Source organism: Cajanus cajan, chromosome 8, assembly GCF_000230855.2.
Source record: "Cajanus cajan strain Asha chromosome 8, NIPB_CcT2T_4, whole genome shotgun sequence".
Taxonomy (NCBI): domain Eukaryota; kingdom Viridiplantae; phylum Streptophyta; class Magnoliopsida; order Fabales; family Fabaceae; genus Cajanus; species Cajanus cajan.
Window position 1 is genome coordinate 53,014,378 of NC_138524.1, and position 23,763 is coordinate 53,038,140.

General features: G+C 25.7%; 1 protein-coding gene across 36 annotated transcripts in view; it reads left to right on the top strand.

Annotated features, from left to right (window-relative positions):
- The window catches only part of LOC109790629 (uncharacterized), a 28,083-nt gene extending 18,988 nt beyond the window's left edge, over positions 1 to 9,095 (top strand). For 29 of the 36 annotated variants that reach the window (XR_014428384.1, XM_083061742.1, XM_083061737.1 and 26 more), the window contains one exon: positions 2,014 to 3,572. The gene's annotated coding sequence lies outside the window, so the exon portion shown is untranslated. Of the gene's footprint in view, positions 1 to 1,751; positions 1,871 to 2,013; positions 3,573 to 5,424 lie in introns of those variants that run through there. The other 7 variants (XM_083061744.1, XM_083061743.1, XM_083061709.1 and 4 more) reach the window with 3 other exon arrangements.
- Positions 9,096 to 23,763: the final 14,668 nt, after the last annotated feature.

Here is a 23,763-nt window from a genome sequence, read left to right on the forward strand (position 1 = left end):
ATATTTTACTGTACTTCTCTGACTGTATTTTCCCTGGGTGTAACAGCATAGGCTTTTAGTCCCTGCAACTTTCGTATTTCCAAAATACTATCCTCATATATAATCGAAATATTCAGATCAGTGTAGTAACTCTCTTTTGCCTATCTGTGTCAATATTCAAGTTACGTATAATAATAAAGCTATAAAACTTGCCTTACTTGATTTTTTTTTTTAATGGATGTAAGTAGCTAGGCATACCACTCCTACTGCCCACCACTTGATATATTGTTTCAATGCAAAGATTGTTTTTTTTAAAAATTATTTTACACCACTCTTTGTATTTTAAATTATTGCATACATTTTTAATTTATTTAGTGAACTATTTATCTGGTAATATTTTATTTTTTACTTTTTTAGATATGCATTATTGCATTAATATTATTTGTTAAAATATTAATTTTTTAAAACATCAATTTTGGTTAAAATATTACTTCTATTTTAAAAATAAATTTATCTTAATTAAATATTTATAATAAAAATCAGAAGTTAGTCCATATAATGAATTAAGCATGAAGTAAGTTGATTTCTAAAATGAATTAAGATGTTTATTTTATAGTTGAATTTTTTATTTATTTATAAAAAATTAGGCCATGGACAGATCCTAGCTTATAGGGTTTTGTGGGCTTTTATAGTTGATGAATTTTTTCATAAATGGACTTTCTGGGCTGAAGGCTTTTTTTTGGTAGTCTCTTTTAATATAATGGATTCACACATGTCTCAAACACTTAACTGTCTCTATTTTTTATAAGTTCCTATCTGTTTCTGTGTTTTCTGTCATCCGTTTCTTTCTCAAAACTCAAGAGTCATCCTTGTTGAAATTCTTGAATGTGTTGACTTGATTATCGTTTCAAACTGGTTTTTACTACTATTATAGTTTACAACTGGTTTATGATTTGAGATATATATTTAAACTAGACTGATTTTAAATTCAATTTTGAAACATAAATTGGTTTTAAAACCAAATTGGTTTAACAATGATTTTAAACCATAAATTAGTTTTAGAACAGATTTTTTTTAAAAAATATAAACAAGTCATTTTTAAAATAAAATTTTAAATTAATTATTTTCTTAAAATTAGTTTTAAAAACAGGTTTATGATTTAAAACTAGGTTTGAAATCAAACTGGATTTCAAGTCATAAACTTATTTTAAAACCAAATTTAAACCTATTTTTGAAAATCCAAGCCAATTTTAATTCCTTTGTGAGTGTACCTCTAAGGTTCTATAAGATAATTTCACAGAATTTGATTATAATAATAGAAAAGAAAATATCTAATTAACTCAACTAGAAATACTTGTGCATATATCATTATCTTTATTTTTTTTAAGAATAGCCAATAATTAACAATTGTTTTTGGGGTTATTTTTTTTATTCAATTTTAATGTAGGGATAAATAAAATTTAGAAAGACATTAATTTTCATATTATTTTGAGGTGGGTTATATCCTTTTGAATTCTGTGTCTAATATCAATGTGGACAACACCTATTTTCCATTGTTTCAAAATATGACCTATTGTTCTCAAGTCCCATGTTTAGGGGTTGGTCTCATAATTTTACTTTTTTATTTTTTTGACTTCACAATTCTTTCACAACATGTTAACATCTCAAATATCGATAAACTAGATTTAATAGTTGGCACCAAACTTATTGGATTTTGTTAATTTAAACTATGTTATTCAAGACTTAGTTTCATTTATTCTTGTCAATTGTAGGTTATAGCAGTAACAAACAGTGAAAATATTCTTTACCTTGCGCTTATGCATTCCGAGTGATTGGATTGTATTATTGAGTTTCTGCAATCAATTGAAAAAGTAGGGCTTGGATTCTCCAGGTTTAGTGTCTTGAAAATTTATCTACTAGCATATTTTTGGAAAAAAATATTTACATACTGTGCTCACTTTGATATTTTAGATCATTCAAGGAAGATGAATATTCACCCTGATGTTAACTTTGAAGAACTTGTTCATTTTACAGATGATGTCAATGGAGCACAACTGAAGGCACTATGTGTTGAGGCTGGCATGTTGGCTCTGTGCCATGAGGTAACTAATGTTTGTTTTCTTCCCTTATACAACAACTTAAATAACTTAAAATTAATTTTTTTAAAGAAAATGAGAACCATAATTAGTATAAGGGGCATTAATGGGTTGATCTTTTCTCTTTGAAGCTTTTTGTTTTTCAACGTTTTTTTCCTTTTTTATTTTTTATAAAAACCAACATAACCTATGACATACATACTTATTGAGATTTGTGATTTTCAACATATTTAAGCTAATGATAGAGTAGTAGACAAAAAATATTGGCAGTTGTTTGACATATATTGAAAATAATAAGTCTTAGTAGGATGTGAAAGCCATCGAGATTTCTGGTTTCAATAAATTTCAGCTTATAACAAAGTGTGTTAGACCAAATGATAATTTCAAATTGTTTTGAAATTTGTTGAAAATAAATTATAATGAGATGTGGGAGTCACCAAGATTGGTAATTTTTAATGAATTTTAGTTAGCAAAGTAGAGTGTTAGACCAAATGATAATTTCAAATTGTTTGAAATTTGTTGAAAATAAATTATAATGAGATGTGGGAGTCACCAAGATTGGTAATTTTCAATGAATTTTAGTCAGCAATGAATAGTGTTAGATGAATACTTGATAATGCTTGAATTTTATTGAAAATAATAAATCTTAGTGAGTTGTGGGAGTTACCAAGATTTGTAATTTTCAGAAAATTTGAGCCAATAATAGTGTTAGACAAAAAGTATTATAGATTGATTAAAATTTATTAAAAATAATAAATCTTAGTGAGATGCGGGAGATCACCGAGATTTGTAATTTTCAATGCATTTCAGCTTTAAATAGCAATAGACAAAATATTTGATATTGCTTGAATTTTTTTGAAAATAATAAATCTTAGTGAGAATCGAGAGTCACGAAAGATTTATTATTTTCAACAAATTTTGGTAATAGAGTGTTAGGCAAAAAAATTGTTTGAAATTTTATTGAACATAATAAATCTTAGTGAGTTGTGGGAGTCACTGAGATTTTTTATTTTTAATAATTTTTATCTATTAATAGTGTTAGAGAAAAAATATTAGATATTCCTTGAAATTTATTAAAAATAATAAATCTCAGTGAGATGCGGGAGATCACCGAGATTTGTAATTTTCAATGAATTTAAGCTATAAATACCGAAAGACAAAATATTTGATATTTACTTGAATTTTATTGAAAATGATAAATCTCGGTGAGATGCTGGAGTAACCGAGATTTGTAATTTTCAATAAATTTCAGGTAATAAATTGTACTAGAGACAAAAATTGTTTGAAATTTATTGATGAACATAATATATCTTAGTGAGTTGTGGGAGTCACTGAAATTTGTTATTTTCAATAAATTTCATCTATTACTAGTGATAGAGAAAATAATATTGGATATTGCTTGAAATTTATTGAAAATAATACATCTTAGTTAGATGTAGGAGATCACCGAGATTTATAATTTTCAATAAATTTTAGCTATAAATACTGATAGACAAAATATTTGATACTACTTGAATTTTATTGAAAATAATAAATCTCAGTGAGATGTGTGAGTTACTAAGATTGGTAATTTTTAACAAATTTCAGGCAATAAAGAGTGTTAAGGACAAAAATTGTTTAAAATTTATTGAACATAATAAATCTTAGTGAGATGTGGAGATCACCGAGGTTTGTAATTTTCAATGAATTTCAGCTATAAATAGGAATAGATAAAATATTTGTTATTGCTCGAATTTTATTTAAAATAATAAATCTTAGTGTAATGCAGAAGTTACTGAGATTTGTAATTTTCAACAAATTTCAGGTAATAATGTGTGTTAGGGACAAAAATTGTTTGAAATTTATTGATCATAATAAATCTTAGTGAGTTGTTGGAGTCATTGAGATTTTTTATTTTCTATAAATTTTATCTATTAATACTGTTAGAGAAAAATATTGCTTGAAATTTATTGAAAATAATAAATCTTAGTGAGATGCGGGAGATCACCGAGATTTGTAATTTTTAATGATTTTTAGCTATAAATAGGAATCGATAAAGTATTTGTTATTGTTCGAATTTTATTGTAAATCATAAATCTCAGTGAGATGCGGGAGTCACTGAGATTTGTAATTTTCAACAAATATTAGGTAATAAAGAGGGTTAGGGACAAAAATTGTTTGAAATTTATTGAACATAATAAATCTTAGTGAATTGTGGGAGTCACTAAGATTTGTTATTTTTAATAAATTTCATCTATTACTAGCGTTAGAGAAAAAATATTGGATATTGCTTGAAAATTATTGAAAATAATAAATCTTAGTGAGATGCGGGAGATCACCGAAATTTGTAATTTTTAATGAATTTCAGCAATAAATAACGATAGACAAAATACTTGATATTGTTTGAATTTTATTGAAAAAAGTAAATCTTAGTGAGATGTGGGGGTCTTTGAGATTTGTAATTTTCAATGAATTTCAGTCAGCAATGAATAGAGTGTCAGATAAATTATTTGATATTGCTTGAATTTTATTGAAAATAATAAATCTTAGTCGGTTGTGGGAGCAACTAAGATTGTAATTTTCATAAAATTTGTCACAATAATAGTGTTAGACAAAAAGTATTAGAGATTATTTAAAATTTATTGAAAATAATAAATCTTAGTTAGATGCAGGAGATCAGCGAGATTTGTAATTTTCAATAAATTTCGGATATAAATAGCGATAGATAAAATATTTGATATTGTTTGAATTTTATTGAAAATAATAAATAGCAGTGAGATGTGGGAATTCGTGAGATTAGTAATTTTAATCAAATTTTAGTTAATTAAGAGTGTTATTAGGCACAAAAATTGTTTGAAATTTATTGAACATAGTAAATCTTAAGGAGTTGTGAGAGTCAGCAAGATGTGTAATTTTTAGAAAATTTGAGCCAATAATAGTGTTAGACAAAAAGTATTACAGATTGGTTAAAATTTATGAAAAATTATAAATCTTAGTGAGATGCGTGAGATCACCGAGATTTATAATTTGAAAATTTTTTTAGGTAATAGTGTTAGGGACAAAAATTGTTTGAAATTTATTGAACATAATAAATCTTATTGAGTTATGAGAGTCATTGAGATTTGTTAGTTTCTATAAATTTCATCTATTAATAGTGTTATAGAAAAAAATATTGGATATTGTTTGAAATTTATTGAAAATAATAAATCTTGGTGAGATGCGGGAGATTACCGAGATTTGTAATTTTCAATGAATTTCAGCTTTAAATAGGAATAGGTAATATATTTGTTATTACCTGAATTTTATTGAAAATAATAAGTTTCAGTAAGATGTGAGAGTCACGAGATTCGTAATTTTAAACAAATTTCAGGTAATAAAGAGTGTTAGGGACAAAAATTATTTGAAATTTATTGAAAATTATAAATCTTAGTGAATTGTGGGAGTCACTGAGATTTGTTATTTTCAATAAATTTCATCTATTACTAGTGTTAGACAAAAAAATATTGGATATTGCTTGAAAATTATTGAAAATAATATATCTTAGTGAGATAGGGGAGATTATCGAGATTTATAATTTTCAATGAATTTCAGCTATAAATAGCGATAGACAAAATATGTTCTATTGCTTGAATTTTACTGACAAAAGTAAATCCCAGTGAGATGTTAGAGAAATTATTTGATATTGCTTGAATTTTATTGAAAATAATAAATCTTAGTCGGTTGTGGGAGCAACCAAGAAAATAACCGAGATTTATAATTTTCAATGAATTTCAGCTATAAATAAGAATAGATAAAATATTTATTATTGCTCGAATCTGATTGAAAATAATAAATCTCAGTGAAATGCGGGAGTCACACAGATTTGTAATTTTCAACAAATTTCAGGTAATAAAGAGGGTTAGGGACAAAAATTGTTTGAAATTTATTGATCATAATAAATCTTTGTGAGTTATTAGAGTCACCGAAATTTGTTATTTTCTATAAATTTCATCTATGAATAGTGTTATAGAAAAAACAATATTGGATATTGCTTGAAATTTATTGAAAATAATAAATCTTAGTGAGATGCGTGAGATCAATGAGATTTATAATTTTCAATAAATTTCAACTATAAATACCGATGGACAAAATATTTGATATTACTTGAATTTTATTTAAAATAATACATCTTAGTGAGATGCAGAAGTCACTGAGATTTGTGATCTTCAACAAATTTCAGGTAATAATGTGTGTTAGGGACAAATTGTTTGAAATTTATTCATCATAATAAGTCTTAGTGAGTTGTTGGATTCGTTGAGATTTGTTATTTTCTATAAATTTCATCTATTAATAGTGTTAGAGGAAAAAATATTGGCTATTGCTTGAATTTTATTGAAAATAATTAATCTTAGTGAGATGCGGGAGATCACCGAGATTTGTAATTTTCAATGAATTTTAGCTATAAATAGAAATAGATAGAATATTTGTTATTGCTCGAATTTTATTGAAAATAAATAAATCTCAGTAAAATGCGGGAGTCACAAAGATTTGTAATTTTCAACAAATTTCAAGTAATAAAGAGTGTTAGAAAAAAAATTGTTTGAAATTTATTGATCGTAATAAATCTTAGGGAGTTATGAAAGTCACAGAGATTTGTTATTTTCTATAAATTTCATCTATTAATAGTGTTAGAGAAAAAAAATATTGGATATTGCTTGGAAAATTGAAAATAATAAATCTGAGTGAGATGCAGGAGATCACCGATATTTGTAATTTTCAATGAATTTCAGCTATAAATACCGATGGACAAAATATTTGATATTACTTGAATCTTATTTAAAATAATAAATCTTAGTGAGATGCAGAAGTCACTGAGATTTGTAATTTTTAACAAATTTCAGGTAATAAAGTGTGTTAAGGACAAAAATTGTTTGAAATTTATTCATCATAATAAATCTTAGTGAGTTGTTGGAGTCATTGAGATTTGTTATTCTGTATAAATTTCATCTATTAGTTGTGTTAGAGGAAAAAATATTGGCTATTGCTAGAAATTTTCTGAAAATAACAAATCTTAGGGAGATGCTGGAGATCACCGAGATTTGTAATTTTCAATGAATTTTAGCTGTAAATAAGAATAGATAAAATATTTGATATCGCTCGAATTTGATTGAAAATAACAAATCTCAGTGAAATGAGGTAGTCACCGAGATTTGTTATTTTCTATAAATTTCATCTATTAATAGTGTTATAGAAAAAAACAAATATTGGATATTGCTTGAAATTTATTCAAAATAATAAATCTTAGTGAGATGCGGGAGATCATCGAGAGTTGTAATTTTCAATGAATTTCAATTATAAATACCGATGGACAAAATATTTGATATTACTTAATTTTATTTAAAATAATAAATCTTAGTGAGAAGTCACTGACATTTGTAATTTTCAACAAATTTCAGGTAATAAAGTGTGTTAGGGACAAAAATTTATTGATCATAATAAATTGTTAGAGTCATTGAGAAATTTATTGTTTGAAATTTATTGATCATAATAAATCATAGTAAGTTGTTAGAGTCATTGAGATTTGTTATTCTCTATAAATTTCATCAATTAATTGTGTTAGAGAAAAAAATGTTGGCTATTGCTCGAAATTTATTGAAAATAACAAATCTTAGTGAGATGTAGGAGATCACCTAGATTTGTAATTTTCAATGAATTTCAACTATAAATAGGAATAGATAAAATATTTGTTATTGTTCGAATTTGATTGAAAGTATGAAATCTCAGTGAAGAGCGGGAGTCACCGAGATTTGTTATTTTCAACAAATTTCAGGTAATAAAGACGGTTAGGGACAAATTTTTTTTGAAATTTCATTGATCATAATAAATCTTAGTGAGTTATGAGAGTCATCGAGATTTGTTATTTTTTGTAAATTTCATCTATTAATAATATTATAAAAAAAAAATTGGATATTGCTTGAAATTTTTTGAAAATAATAAATCTTAGTGCGAGAGATCACCAAGATTTGTAATTTTCAATGAATTTTAGCTATAAATAGGAATCGATAAAATATTTGTTATTGCTCGAATGATTGAAAATAATAAATCTCAGTGAAATGCGGGAGTCACCGACATTTGTAATTTTTAACAAATTTCAGGTAATAAAAAGAGTTAGGGACAAAATTGTTTGAAATTTATTGATCATAATAAATCTTAGTGTTATGAGAGTCACTGAAATTTGTTATTTTCTATAAATTTCATCTATTAATAGTGTTATAGAAAAAAAATATTGGATATTGCTTGAAATTTATTCAAAATAATAAATCTTAATCAGATGCGGGAGATCACCGAGATTTGGATCTTTCAGTGAATTTCAACTATAAATACAGATAGACAAAATATTTGATATTACTTGAATTTTATTTAAAATAATAAATCTTAGTGAGAAGTCACTGAGATTTGTAATTTTCAACAAATTTCAGGTAATAACGTGTGTTAGGGGCAAAAAATGTTTGAAATTTATTCATTATAATAAATCCTATTGAGTTGTTGGAGTCATTGAGATTTGTTATTCTCTATAACTTTCATCTATTAATTGTGTTAGAGGAAAAAATATTGGCTATTGCTTGAAATTTATTCAAAATAATAAATCTTAGTAAGATGCGGGAGGTCATCGAGATTTGTAATTTTCAATGAATTTCAGCTATAAATAGGAATAGATAAAATACTTGTTATTGCTCGAATTTGATTGAAAATAATAAATCTCAGTGAAATGCGGGTGTAACCGAGATTTGTAATTTTCAACAAATTTCAGGTAATAAAGAGGGTTAGGGACAAAAATTGTTTGAAATTTCATTGATCATAATAAATCTCAGTGAGTTATGAGAGCCGAGATTTGTTATTTTTTGTAAATTTCATCTATTAATTGGGTTATAGAAAAAAAAATTGGATATTGCTTGAAATTTATTGAAAATAATAAATCTTAGTGAGATGCGCGAGATCACCGAGATTTGTAATTTTCAATGAATTTCAACTATAAATAGGAATAGGTAAAATATTTGTTATTTCTCGTATTTGATTGAAAATAATAAATCTCAGTAAAATGCGGGAGTCACCGAGATTTGTAATTTTCAACAAATTTCAGGTAATAAAGAGGGTTAGGGACAAAAATTGTTTGAAATTTCATTTATCATAATAATTTTGAGTGAGTTATGAGAGTCACTGAGATTTTTCATTTTTTGTAAATTTCATCTATTAATAGTGTTATAGAAAAAATATTGGATATTGCTTGAAATTTATTGAAAATAATAAATCTTAGTGAGATGCGGGAGATCATCGAGATTTGTAATTTTCAATGAATTTTAACTATAATTAGGAATACATAAAATATTTGTTATTGCTCGAATTTGATTAAAAATAATAAATCTCAGTGAAATGCGGGAGTCACCGAGATTTGTAATTTCCAACAAATTTCAGGTAATAAAGAGGGTTAGGGACAAAAAATGTTTGAAATTTATTGATCATAAAAAATCTTAGTGAGTTATGAGAGTCACCGAGATTTGTTATTTTCTATAAATTTCAGGTTATAAAGTGTGTTAGGGATAAAAATTGTTTGAAATTTATTCATCATAATAAATCCTATTGAGTTGTTGGAGTCATTGAGATTTGTTATTCTCTATAAATTTTCTATTCATTGTGTTAGAGAAAAAAATATTGGCTATTGCTCGAAATTTATTGAAAATAATAAATCTTAGTGAGATGCGGGAGTTCACCGAGATTTGTAATTTTCAATGAATTTCAACTATAAATAGGAATAGATAAAATATTTGTTATTGCTCGAATTTGATTGAAAATAATAAATCTAAGTGGTATGCGGGAGTCACCGAGATTTGTAATTTTCAACAAATTTAGGTAATAAAGAGTGTCAGGGACAAATTTTTTTTGAAATTTATTGATCATAATAAATCTTAGTGAATTATGAGAGTCACCGAGTTTTGTTATTTTCTATAATTTTTATCTATTAATAGAGTTATAGAAAAAAAAACATTGGCTATTGCTCGAAATTTATTGAAAATAATAAATCTTAGTGAGATGCGGGAGATCACCGAGATTTGTAATTTTCAATGTATTTCCACTATAAATAGGAATAGATAAAATATTTGTTATTGCTCTAATTTGATAGAAAATAATAAATCTCAGTGAAAACCGAAGTCACCGAGATTTGTAATTTTCAACAAATTTCAGGTAATAAAGAGGGTTAGGGACAAAAATTGTTTGAAATTTCATTGATCATAATAATTCTGAGTGAGTTATGAGAGTCACCGAGATTTTTCATTTTTTGTAAATTTCATCTATTAATATAATGTTATAGCAAAAAATATTGGATATTGCTTGAAATTTATTGAAAATAATAAATCTTAGTGAGATGCTGGAGATCACCGAGATTTGTAATTTTCAATGAATTTCAACTATAAATAGGAAAAGATAAAATATTTGTTATTGCTCGAATTTGATTGAAAATATTAAATTTCAGTGAAAAGCGGAAGTCACCGAAATTTGTAATTTTCAACAAATTTCAGGTAATACAGAGGCTTAGGGACAAAAATTGTTTGAAATTTCATTGATCATAATAAATCTTAGTGAGTTATGAGAGTCACCGAGATTTGTTATTTTCTGTAAATTTCATTTATTAATAGTTATAGAAAAAAACTAATGGGTATTGCTTGAACTTTATTGAAAATAATAAATCTTAGTGACATGCGGGAAATCATCGAGATTTGTAATTTTTAATGAATTTCAGCTATAAATAGGAATAGTTAAAATATTTGTTATTGCTCGAATTTGATTGAAAATATTAAATCTCATGGAAAAGCGGGAGTCACCAAGATTTGTAATTTTCAACAAATTTCAGGTAATAAAGAGTGTTAGGAACAAAAATTTGTTGAAATTTCATTGATCATAATAAATCTTAGTGAGTTATGAGAGTCACCGAGATTTGTTATTTTCTGTAAATTTTATCTATTAATAGTGTTATAGAAAAAAAATATTGGATATTGCTTGAAATTTATTGAAAATAATAAATCTTAGTGAGATGCGGGAGATCAGCGAGATTTGTAATTTTCAATGAATTTCAACTATAAATTGGAATAGATAAAATATTTGTTATTGCTCGAATTTGATTGAAAATAATAAATGTTAGTGAAATGCGGGAGTCACCGAGATTTGTAATTTTCAACAAATTTCAGGTAAGAACGAGGGTTAGGGACAAAAATTGTTTGAAATTTATTGATCATAATAAATCTTAGTGAGTTGTGAGAATCACCGAGATTTGTTATTTTCTATAAATTTCATCTAATTAATAGTGTTATAGAAAAAAATATTGGATATTGCTTGAAATTTATTGAAAATAATAAATCTTAGTGAGATGCGGGGGATCACTAAGATTTGTAATTATCAATGAATTTTAGCTATAAATAGGAATAGATAAAATATTTGTTATTGCTCGAATTTGATTGAAAATAATAAATCTCAGTGAAATGCGGGAGTCACCGAGATTTGTAATTTTCAACAAATTTCAGGTAATAAAGAGGGTTAGAGACAAAATTGTTTGAAATTTATTGATCATAATTAATCTCAGTGTTATGAGAGTTACCGAGATTTGTTATTTTCTATAAATTTCATCTATTAATAGTGTTATAGAAAAAAAATATTGGATATTGCTTGAAATTTATTCTAAATAATAAATCTTAGTGAGATGTGGGAGATCACCGAGATTTGTAATTTTCAATGAATTTCAACTATAAATACCAATGGACAAAATATTTGATATTACTTGAATTTTATTTAAAATAATAAATCTTAGTGAGATGCTGAAATCACTGAGATTTGTAATTTTCAATAAATTTCAGGTAATAAAGTGTGTTAGGGACAAAAATTGTCTGAAATTTATTCATCATAATAAATCCTGTTTAGTTTTTGGAGTTATTGAGATTTGTTATTGTCTACAAATTTCATCTATTCATTGTGTTAGAGGAAAAAATATTGGCTATTGCTTGAAATTTATTGAAAATAATAAATCTTAGTGAGATGCGGGAGATCACCGAGATTTGTAATTTTCAATGAATTTCAACTATAAATAGGAATAGATAAAATATTTGTTATTGCTCGAATTTGATTGAAAATAATAAATCACAGTGAAATGCGGGAGTCACCGAGATTTGTAATTTTCAACAAATTTAAGGTAAGAACGAGGGTTAGGGACAAAAATTATTTGAAATTTATTGATCTTCATAAATCTTAGTGAGTTATGAATGTCACCGAGATTTGGTATTTTCTATAAATTTCATCTATTAATAGTGTTATAGAAAAAAAATATTAGATATTGCTTGAAATTTATTGAAAATAATAAATTTTAGTGAGATGCGGGAGATCACCAAGATTTGTAATTTTCAATAAATTTTAGCTATAAATAGGAATAGATAAAATATTTGTTATTGCTCGAATTTGATTGAAAATAATAAATCTTAGCGAAATGCGGGAGTCACCGAGATTTGTAATTTTCAACAAATTTCAAGTAATAAAGAGGGTTAGGGAAAAAATTGTTTGAAATTTATTGATCATAATAAATCATAGTGTTATGAGACTTACTGAGATTTGTTATTTTCCATAAATTTCATCTATTAATAGTGTTATAGAAAAAAAAAATTGGATATTGCTTGAAATTTATTCAAAATAATATATCTTATTGAGATCCGGGAGATCACCGAGATTTGTAATTTTCAAGGAATTTCAACTATAAATATCGATGGATAAAATATTTGATATTACTTGAATTTTATTTAAAATAATAAATCTTAGTGAGATGCAGAAATCACTGAGGTTTGTAATTTTCAACAAATTTCAGGTAAGAAAGTGTGTTAGGGACAAAAATTGTTTGAAATTTATTCATCATAATAAATCCTGTTTAGTTTTTGGAGTCATTGAGATTTGTTATTCTCTACAAATTTCATCTATTCATTGTGTTAAAGGAAAAAATATTGGCTATTGCTTGAAATTTATTGAAAATAATAAATCTTAGTGACATGCGGGAGATCACCGAGATTTGTAATTTTCAATGAATTTCAACTATAAGTAGGAATACATAAAATATTTGTTATTGCTCGAATTTGATTGAAAATAATAAATCTTAGTAAAATGTGGGAGTCACCGAGATTTCTAATTTTCAACAAATTTCAGGTAATAAAGAGGTTAGGAACAAAAATTTGTTGAAATTTCATTGATCATAATAAATCTTAGTGAGTTATGAGAGTCACCGAGATTTGTTATTTTCTGTAAATTTCATCTATTAATAGTGTTATAGAAAAAAATATTGGATATTGCTTGAAATTTATTGAAAATAATAAATCTTAGTGAGATGCGGGAGATCAGCGAGATTTGTAATTTTCAATGAATTTCAGCTATAAATTGGAATAGATAAAATATTTGTTATTGCTCGAATTTGATTGAAAATAATAAATGTCAGTGAAATGCGAGTCACCGAGATTTGTAATTTTCAACAAATTTCAGGTAAGAACGAGGGTTAGGGACAAAAATTGTTTGAAATTTATTGATCATAATAAATCTTAGTGAGTTATGAGAGTCATCGAGATTTGTTATTTTCTCTAAATTTCATCTATTAATAGTGTTATAGAAAAAAATATTGGATATTGTTTGAAATTTATTGAAAATAATAAATCTTAGTGAGATGCCGGAGATCACCAAGATTTGTAATTTTCAATGAATTTTAGCTATAAATAGGAATAGATAAAATATTTATTATTGCTCGAATTTGATTGAAAATAATAAATCTCAGTGAAATGCGGGAGTCACCGAGATTTGTAATTTTCAAAAAATTTCAGCTAATAAAGAGGGTTAGGGACAAAATTCTTTGAAATTTATTGATCATAATAAATCTCAGTGTTATGAGAGTTACCGAGATTTGTTATTTTCTATAAATTTCATCTATTAATAGTGTTATAGAAAAAAATATTGGATATTGCTTGAAATTTATTCTCAATAATAAATCTTAGTAAGATGCGGGAGATCATCGAGATTTGTAATTTTCAATGAATTTCAACTATAAATACCAATGGAGAAAATATTTGATATTACTTGAATTTTATTTAAAATAATAAATCTTAGTGAGATACAGAAATCACTGAGATTTGTAATTCAACATATTTCAGGTAATAAAGTGCGTTAGGGACAAAAATTGTTTGAAATTTATTCATCATAATAAATCCTATTGAGTTGTTGGAGTCATTGAGATTTTTATTCTCTATAAATTTCATCTATTCATTGTGTTAGCGGAACAAATATTGGCTATTCCTTGAAATTTATTGAAAATAATAAATCTTAGTGAGATGCGGGAGATCACCGAGATATGTAATTTTCAATGAATTTCAACTATAAAAGGAATAGATAAAATATTTGTTATTGCTCGAATTTGATTGAAAATAATAAATCACACTGAAATGCGGGAGTCACCGAGATTTGTAATTTTCAACAAATTTAAGTTAAGAACGAGGGTTAGGGACAAAAATTATTTGAAATTTATTGATCTTAATAAATCTTAGTGAGTTATGAAAGTCACCGAGATTTGTTATTTTCTATAAATTTCATCTCTTAATAGTGTTATAGAAAAAAAATATTGGATATTGCTTGAAATTTATTGAAAATAATAAATTTTAGTGAGATGCGGGAGATCACTAAGATTTGTTATTTTCAATAAATTTTAGCTATAAATAGGAATAGATAAAATATTTGTTATTGCTCGAATTTGATTGAAAATAATAAATCTCAGTGAAATGCGGGAGTCACCGAGATTTGTAATTTTCAACAAATTTCAGGTAATAAAGAGTGATAGGGACAAAATTGTTTGAAATTTATTGATCATAATAAATCTTAAAGACTTATGAGAGTCACCGAGATTTATTATTTTCTGTAAATTTCAACTATTAATAGGGTTATAGAAACAAAATATTGTATACTGCTTGAAATTTATTCAAAATATTAAATCTTAATGAGATGCGGGAGATCACCGAGATTTGTAATTTTCAAGTAATTTCAACTATAAATACCGATGGACAAAATATTTGATATTACTTGAATTTTATTTAAAATAATAAATCTTAGTGAGATGCAGAAATCACTGAGATTTGTAATTTTCAACAAATTTCAGGTAATAAAGTGTGTTAGGGACAAAAATTGTTTGAAATTTATTCATCATAATAAATCCTGTTGAGTTGTTGGAGTCATTGAGATTTGTTATTCTCTATAAATTTCATCTATTCATTGTGTTAAAGGAAAAAATATTGGCTATTGCTTGAAATTTGTTGAAAATAATAAATTTTTAGTGAGATGCGTGAGATCACCAAGATTTGTAATTTTCAATAAATTTTAGCTATAAATAGGAATAGATAAAATATTTGTTATTGCTCGAATTTGATTGAAAATAATAAATCTCAGTGAAATGCAAGAGTCACCGAGATTTGTAATTTTCAACAAATTTCAGGTAATAAAGAGGGTTAGGGAAAAAATTGTTTGAAATTTATTGATCATAATAAATCATAGTGTTATGAGACTTACTGAGATTTGTTATTTTCTATAAATTTCATTTATTAATAGTGTTATAGAAAAAAAATATTGGATATTGCTTGAAATTTATTCAAAATAATAAATCTTAGTGAGTTGTTGGAGTCATTGAGATTTATTCTGTATAAATCACAGTGAAATGTGGGAGTCACCGAGATTTGTAATTTTCAACAAATTGAAGGTAAGAACGAGGGTTAAGGACAAAAATTATTTGAAATTTATTGATCTTAATAAATCTTAGTGAGTTATGAAACTCATCGAGATTTGTTATTTTCTTTAAATTTCATCTATTAATAGTGTTATAGAAAAAAAATATTGGATATTGCTTGAAATTTATTGAAAATAATAAATTTTAGTGAAATGCGGGGATCACTAAGATTTGTAATTTTCAATAAATTTTAGCTATAAATAGGAATAGATAAAATATTTGTTATTGCTCGAATTTGATTGAAAATAATAAATCTCAGTGAAATGCGGGAGTCACCGAGATTTGTAATTTTCAACAAATTTCAGGAAATAAAGAGTGATAGGGACAAAATTGTTTGAAATTTATTGATCATAATAAATCTTAAAGAGTTATGAGAGTCCCCGAGATTTATTATTTTTTGTAAATTTCAACTATTAATAGGGTTATAGAAAAAAAAATATTGGATACTGCTTGAAATTTATTCAAAATAATAAATCTTAGTGAGATGCGGGAGATCACCGAGATTTGTAATTTTCAATGAATTTCAACTATAAATAGGAATAGATAAAATATTTGTTATTGCTTCAATTTGATTGAAAATAATAAATCTCAGTAAAATGCGGAAGTCACCGAGATTTGTAATTTTCAACAAATTTCAGGTAATAAAGAGGGTTAGGGACAAAAATTGTTTGAAATTTCATTGATCATAATAATTCTTAGTGAGTTATGAGAGTCACCGAGATTTGTTATTTTCTGTAAATTTCATCTACTAATAGTGTTATAGAAAAAAATATTGGATATTGCTCGAAATTTATTGAAAATAATAAATCTTAGTGAGATGCTAGAGATCACCGAAATTTGTAATTTTCAATGAATTTCAACTATAAATAGGAATAGATAAAATATTTGTTATTGCTCGAATTTGATTGAAAATATTAAATCTCAGTGAAATGCGGGAGTCACCGAGATTTGTAATTTTCAACAAATTTCAGGTAATAAAGAGTGTTAGGGAAAAAAATTGTTTGAAATTTATTGATCATAATAAATCTTAGTGGGTTATGAGAGTCACCGAGTGTTGTTATTTTCTATAAATTTTACCTATTAATAGTGTTATAGAAAAAAGTATTAGATATTGCTTGAAATTTATTGAAAATAATAAATCTTAGTGAGATGCAGGAGATCACCGAGATTTGTAATTTTCAATTTATTTCAGCTATAAAAAGGAATAGATAAAATATTTGTTATTGCTCGAATTTGATTGAAAATAATCAATCTCAGTAAAATGCTGGAGTGACCGAGATTTGTAATTTTCAACAAATTTCAGGTAATAAAGAGTGTTAGGGACAAAATTGTTTGAAATTTATTGATCATAATAAATCTTAGAGAGTTATGAGAGTCACCGAGATTTATTATTTTCTGTAAATTTCAACTAATAATAGGGTTATAGAAAAAAAATATTGGAAACTGCTTGAAATTTATTCAAAATAATAAATCTTAGTGAGATGCGGGAGATCACCGAGATTTGTAATTTTCAATGAATATCAACTATGAATAGGAATAGATAAAATATTTGTTATTGCTTGAATTTGATTGAAAATAATAAATCTCACTAAAATGCGGGAGTCACCGAGATTTGTAATTTTCAACAAATTTCAGGTAATAAAGAGGGTTAGGGACAAAAATTGTTTGAAATTTCATTGATCATAATAATTCTTAGTGAGTTATGAGAGTCACCGAGATTTGTTATTTTCTGTAAATTTCATCTACTAATAGTGTTATAGAAAAAAATATTGGATATTGCCTGAAATTTATTGAAAATAATAAATCTTAGTGAGATGCTGGAGATCACCGAAATTTGTAATTTTCAATGAATTTCAACTATAAATAGGAATAGATAAAATATTTGTTATTGCTCGAATTTGATTGAAAATATTAAATCTCAGTGAAAAGCGGAAGTCACCGAGATTTTTAATTTTCAACAAATTTCAGGTAGTAAAGAGTGTTAGGGACAAAAATTGTTTGAAATTTATTAATCATCATAAATCTTAGTGAGTTATGAGAGTAATCGAGTGTTGTTATTTTCTATAAATTTTATCTATTAATAGTGTTATAGAAAAAAAATATTAGATATTGCTTGAAATTTATTGAAAATAATAAATCTTAGGGAGATGCGGGAGATCACCGAAATTTGTAATTTTCAATGAATTTCAACTATAAGTAGGAATAGATAAAATATTTGTTATTGCTCGAATTTTATTGAAAATAATAAATCTCAGCGAAAAGCGGGAGTCACCGAGATTTGTAATTTTCAACAAATTTCAGGTAATAAAGACGATTAGGGACAAATGTTTTTGAAATTTCATTGATCATAATAATTTTTAGTGAGTTATGAGAGTCATCGAGATTTGTTATTTTCTGTAATTTTTATCTATTAATAGTGAAATAGAAAAAAATATTGGATATTGGATGAAATTTATTGAAAATAATAAATCTTAGTGAGATGCTGGAGATCACCGAAATTTGTAATTTTCAATGAATTTCAACTATAAATAGGAATAGATAAAATATTTGTTATTGCTCGAATTTGATTGAAAATATTAAATCTCAGTGAAAAGCGGAAGTCAACGAGATTTGTAATTTTCAACAAATTTCTGGTAATAAAGAGGGTTAGGGACAAAAATTGATTGAAATTTCATTGACCATAATAAATCTTAGTGAGTTATGAGAGTCATCGAGATTTGTTATTTTCTGTAAATTTCATCTATTAATAGTATTATAGAAAAAAAAATATTGGATATTGCTTGAAATTTATTGAAAATAATAAATCTCAATGAAATGCGGGAGTCACCGAGATTTGTAATTTTCATCAAATTTCATGTAAGAAAGAGGGTTAGGGACAAAAATTGTTTGAAAGTTATTGATCATAATAAATCTTAGTGAGTTATGAGAGTCACCGAGATTCGTTATTTTCTATAAATTTCATCTATTAATAGTGTTATAGAAAAAAAATATTGGATATTGCTTGAAATTTATTGAAAATAATAAATCTTAGTGAGATGCTGGAGATCCCCAAGATTTGTAATTTTCAATAAATTTTAGCTATAAATAGGAATAGATAAAATATTTGTTATTGTTCGAATTTAATTGAAAATAATAAATCTCAGTGAAATGCGGGAGTCACCGAGATTTGTAATTTTCAACAAATTTCAGGTAATAAAGAGGGTTAGGAAAAAAATTGTTTGAAATTTGTTGATCATAATAAATCATAGTGTTATGAGACATACTGAGATTTGTTATTTTCTATAAATTTCATTTATTAATAGTGTTATAGAAAAATAATATTGGATATTGCTTGAAATTTATTCAAAATAATAAATCTTAATGAGATGCGGGAGATCACCGAGATTTGTAATTTTCAAGTAATTTTTGAACTATAAATACCAATGGACAAAATATTTGATATTACTTGAATTTTATTTAAAATAAGAAATCTTAGTGAGATGCAGAAATCACTGAGATTTGTAATTTTCAACAAATTTCAGGTAATAAAGTGTGTTAGGGACAAAAATTGTTTGAAATTTATCCATCATAATAAATCCTGTTGAGTTGTTGGAGTCATTGAGATTTGTTATTCTCCATAAATTTCATCTATTCATAGTGTTAAAGGAAAAAATATTGGCTATTGCTTGAAATTTATTGAAAATAATAAATCTTAGTGACATGCGGGAGATCACCGAGATTTGTAATTTTCAATGAATTTCAACTATAAATAGGAATAGATAAAATATTTGTTATTGCTTGAATTTTATTGAAAATAATAAATCTCAGTGAAAAGCGGGAGTCACCGAGATTTGTAATTTTCAACAAATTTCAGGTAATAAAGAGGGTTAGGGACAAAAGTTGTTTGAAATTTCATTGATCATAATAATTCTTAGTGAGTTATGAGAGTCACCGAGATTTGTTATTTTCTGTAAATTTCATCTACTAATAGTGTTATAGAAAAAAATATTAGATATTGCTTGAAATTTATTGAAAATAATAAATCTTAGTGAGATGCTGGAGATCACCGAAATTTGTAATTTTCAATGAATTTCAACTATAAATAGGAATAGATAAAATATTTGTTATTACTCGAATTTGATTGAAAATATTAAATCTCAGTGAAAAGTGGAAGTCACCGAGATTTTTAATTTTCAACAAATTTCAGGTAATAAAGAGGGTTAGGGACAAATATTGTTTGAAATTTCATTGATCATAATAAATCTTGGTGAGTTATGAGAGTCACCGAGATTTGTTGTTTTCTGTAAATTTCATCTATTAATAGTGATAGAAAAAAAATATTGGATATTGCTTGAAATTTATTGAAAATAATAAATCTTAGTGAGATGCGGGAGATCACCGAGATTTGTAATTTTCAATGAATTTCAACTATAAATAGGAATAGATAAAATATTTGTTATTGCTCGAATTTGATTGAAAATATTAAATCTCAGTGAAAAGCGAAAGTCACCGAGATTTGTAATTTTCAACAAATTTCAGGTAATAAAGAGTGTTAGGGACAAAAATTGTTTGAAATTTATTAATCATCATAAATCTTAGTGAGTTATGAGAGTCATCGAGTGTTGTTATTTTCTATAAATTTTATCTATTAATAGTGTTATAGAAAAAAAATACTAGATATTGCTTGAAATTTATTGAAAATAATAAATCTTAGGAGATGCGGGAGATCAACGAGATTTGTAATTTTTAATTAATTTCAGCTATAAAAAGGAATAGATAAAATATTTGTTATTGCTCGAATTTGATTGAAAATAATAAATCTGAGTAAAATGCTGGAGTCACCGAGATTTGTAATTTTCAACAAATTTCAGGTAATAAGAAGTGTTAGGGACAAAATTGTTTGAAATTTATTGATCATAATAAATCTTAGAGAGTTATGAGAGTCACCGAGATTTGTTATTTTTTGTAAAATTCATCTATTAATAGGGTTATAAAAAAAAATATTGGATATTGCTTGAAATTTATTCAAAATAATAAATCTTAGTGAGATGCGGGAGATCACCGAGATATGTAATTTTCAATGAATTTCAACTATAAATAGGAATAGATAAAATATTCTTATTGCTTGAATTAGATTGAAAATAATAAATCTCAGTGAAAAGCAAGAGTCACCGAGATTTGTAATTTTCAACAAATTTCAGGTAATAAAGACGGTTAGGGACAAAAGTTGTTTGAAATTTCATTGATCATAATAATTCTAAGTGAGTTATGAGAGTTATCGAGATTTGTTATTTTCTGTAAATTTCATCTATTAATAGTGTAATAGAAAAAAATATTGGATATTGCTTGAAATTTATTGAAAATAATAAATCTTAGTGAGATGCTGGAGATCACCGAAATTTGTAATTTTCAATGAATTTCAACTATAAATAGGAATAGATAACATATTTGTTATTGCTCGAATTTGATTGAAAATATTAAATCTCAGTGAAAAGCGGAAGTCACCGAGATTTGTAATTTTCAACAAATTTCTGGTAATAAAGAGGGTTAGGGACAAAAATTGATTGAAATTTCATTGACCATAATAAATTTTAGTGAGTTATGAGAGTCATCGAGATTTGTTATTTTCTTTAAATTTCATCTATTAATAGTATTATAGAAAAAAAATATTGGATATTGCTTGAAATTTATTGAAAAAAATAAATCTTAGTGAGATGCGGGAGATCACCGAGATTTGTAATTTTCAATGAATTTCAACTATAAATAGGAATAGATAAAATATTTGTTATTGCTCGAATTTGATAGAAAATATTAAATCTCAATGAAATGCGAGAGTCACCGAGATTTGTAATTTTCAACAAATTTCAGGTAAGAAAGAGGGTTAGGGACAAAAATTGTTTGAAATTTATTGATCATAATATATCTTAGTGTTATGAGAGTCACTGAGATTTGTTATTTTCTATAAATTTCATCTATTAATAGTGTCATAGAAAAAAATATTGGATATTGTTTGAAATTTATTGAAAATAATAAATTTTTGTGAGATGCGGGAGATCACTGAGATTTGTATTTTTCAATGATTTTCAACTATAAATAGGAATAGATAAAATAATTGTTATTGCTCAAATTTGATTGGAAATAATAAATCTCGGTGAAATGCGGGAGTCACCGAGATTTGTAATTTTTAAAAATTTTATTTAATAAAGAGGGTTAGGGACAAAAATTGTTTGAAATTTCATTGATCAGAATAAATCTTAGTGAGTTGTGAGAGTCATCGAGATTTGTTATTTTCTGTAAATTTCGTCTATTAATAGTGTTATCGAAAAAAAATATTGTATATTGCTTGAAATTTATTGAAAATAATAAATCTTAGTGAGATGCGGGAGATCACCGAGATTTGTAATTTTCAATGAACTTCAACTATAAATACCGATGGACAAAATATTTGATATTACTTGAATTTTATTTAAAATAATAAATATTAGTGAGAAGTCACTGAGAGTTGTAATTTTCAACAAATTTCAGGTAATAAAGTGTGTTAGGGACAAAAATTGTTTGAAATTTATTGATCATAATAAATCATAGTAAGTTGTTGGAGTCATTGAGATTTGTTATTCTCTGTAAATTTCATCAATTAATTGTGTTAGAGAAAAAAATGTTGGCTATTGCTTGAAATTTGTTGAAAATAACAAATCTCAGTGAGATGCAGGATATCACCAAGATTTGTAATCTCCAATGAATTTCAACTATAAATAGGAATAGAGAAATTATTTGTTATTGCTTGATTTTTCTTGAAAATAATAAATCCCTCTGAAATGTGAGAGTCACCGAGATTTGTAGTTTTCAACAAATTTCAGGTAATAAAGAGGGTTAGGGACAAAAATTATTTGAAAATTATTGATCATAATAAATCTTAGTGAGTTATGAGAGTCAATGAGATTTCTTTTTTTCTATAAATTTCATCTATTAATAGTGTTATAGAAAAAAATATTGGATATTGCTTGAAATTTATTGAAAATAATAAGTCTTAGTGAGATGCGGGAGATCACTAAGATTTGTAATTTTCAATGAATTTAAGCTATAAATAGGAATAGATAAAATATTTGTTATTGCTTGATTTTGATTGAAAATAATAAATCTCAGGGAAATGCGGGAGTCACCAACATTTGAAATTTTCAACAAATTTCAGGTAATAATGAGTGTTAGGGACAAAAATTGTTTGAAATTTATTGATCATAGTAAATCTTAGTGAGTTATGAGAGTCACCGAGATTTTTTATTTTCTATAAATTTCATCTATTAATAGAGTTATAGAAATTTTTTTTGGATATTGCTTGAAATTTATTGAAAATAATAAATCTTAGTGAGATGCGGGAGATCACCGAGATTTGTAATTTTTAATGAATTTCAGCTATAAATAAGAATAGACAAAATATTTGTTATTACTCGAATTTGATTGACAATAATAAATCTCATTGAAATGTGAGAGTCACCGAGATGTGTAATTTTCAACAAATTTCAGGTAATAAAGAGGGTTAGGGACAAAATTGTTTGAAATTTATTCAAAATAATAAATCTTAGTGAGATGCGGGAGACAATCGAGATTTGTAATTTTCAATGAATTTCAACTATAAATACCGATGGACAAAATATATGATATTACTTGAATTTTATTTAAAATAAAAAATCTTAGTGAGATGCAGAAGTCACAGAGATTTGTAATTTTTAACAAATTTCAGGTAATAAAATGTGTTAGGGACAAAAATTGTATGAAATTTATTCACGATAATATATTCTATTGAGTTGTTGGACTCAATGAGATTTGTTATTCTCTATAAATTGCATCTATTAATTGTGTCAGAGAAAAAAATATTGGCTATTGCTTGAAATTTTTTGAAAATAATAAATCTTAGTG